Genomic DNA, 1,844 nt, shown 5'->3' with positions numbered 1-1,844 from the left:
ACGCAATGCACCGCCTCTTGCAGTGCGTCTTCAACGTGGCCTTCTGACCCGCCAGAGCACCAGAGGGCGATGTCGTCCGCATAGATTGCGGAGCCAATACCCTCCATCTGGTCAAGCTCGTTCGCCAAGCCCTGCATCGCTATGTTAAATAAGAGCGGCGAGACAACCGACCCCTGTGGAGTACCCCTTTTTCCTAGATCATAAGCCTCCGATTTCAGGTCACCCAATTTGATTGTGGCCCTCCTATCTCCGAGAAAAGAGTGCACGAATCTGTAAAATCTTTCTCCCTAAGTCAAGGCGGGAGATAGAGTCTAGAATATGTTTATGCGACACGTTGTCAAAGGCCTTTTCCAGATCGAGACCGAGAATGGCCCTCGTGTCCCTGGTGTCTTTATCTAATATATCGTGCTTGATGAGTAGCATGACGTCCTGCGCGGAGAGGTGAGGCCTGAAGCCTATCATGTTGTTGGGAAAGAGACCCTCCTCCTCAATGTGTTTAGAGATCCGATCATTTATCACATGCTCCACCACCTTGCCCAAACAAGACGTGAGGGAGATGGGCCTGAGGTTCTCAATTCCGGGGCTGCGCCCAGGCTTGGGAATGAGAACCACGGATGCAACCTTCCACTCATCTGGAAATACACCCGATTCCCAAATGCGGTTGATCTCTTCCGTTATGACCTTAATCGACCTGTCATCTAAATTGCGCAGCATTCTGTTGGTTACGCCATCCGGTCCCGGGGCTGACCTGCCATTGAGTTTCTGCAGTGTTTCGCGAACGTCCACCTCCTGAAACGGCCTGTCTAGGCTCTCTGCCGATTTGCCCTCATATCGTGGACATTCCTGCCCCGTGGGCCCAGCCTTGTCCGCCAGGGGAAGATACCTCCGTGCCAAGTGCGTGGCGATTTCGTCATCCCCATGCTGCTGCCTTTCCGCATGAAGAATTTTATCCACCACCCGATTCTGATTGCTTTTGGTCTTATCCTCGTGGAGCAGGTACTTTAGTAGGTTCCATTTCCCACCTAATCGCATCTGCCCATCCACCATGTTACAAACCTCATCCCATTGCTGTCTCTCAAGCACTTGACAGTGTGCCATAATTGTTTTGTTTAGCTCGGCTAGCCTCTTTCTAAGCCTACGATTGAGCTTTTGTGTTTTCCACCTAGCTAGTATAGATTCCTTGGCCTCTATTAAGTGTGCTAATCTGCTATCCATTTTCTCGACCTCCAGCTCCGTGTGTATCGACTTGGTCACTTCTCCTACGTCCCTTTTGACTCTATCCAACCATTCCTGGAAGTTCTCAGGAGAATCACCCCCTCTTTCCTCCCTGATCTTACGGAAATGATCCCAGTCTATGTATTTGAATGCCCTGGGAGGCTTTCTGCCTACCTGCAGCACGGTGCTAGCAATATAATGATCGCTTCCCAATTCTACCCCTAAGTTAGCCCATGAAAATTCCCCTGTCGACCCCACGAATGTGAGGTCCGGAGTTGAATCCTGTGACACGGAGTTGCCAATCCTGGTGGGGAAGTTGGAATCGGTGATTAACGTGAGGCCAAGATCCGCCGCTGCCTGCCAGAGGTTCTCGCCCTTGCGTGTAGTGTGGGGGTAACCCCACGCCTGATGCTGGGCATTAAAATCCCCGGCCACAACAACGGGGGCCCTGGCCTTGCCTGCCATAGAAGCCGCCTTAACCAACAATGAAGTGAAGCGATGCTGCCCCCCTCTAGGGGAACTGTACACGTTCAGTATGAATACGCTATTCCTGAGCTCACCGCTCGGGATAACCTCGCCAAAAAGGTATTCAATTTTGCAACTACCCATGTTTAAGTCATGCTCGATAA

Source organism: Dermacentor silvarum, chromosome 1, assembly GCF_013339745.2.
Source record: "Dermacentor silvarum isolate Dsil-2018 chromosome 1, BIME_Dsil_1.4, whole genome shotgun sequence".
NCBI classification, from domain to species: domain Eukaryota; kingdom Metazoa; phylum Arthropoda; class Arachnida; order Ixodida; family Ixodidae; genus Dermacentor; species Dermacentor silvarum.
Note: the sequence above shows the minus strand (reverse complement) of the source record.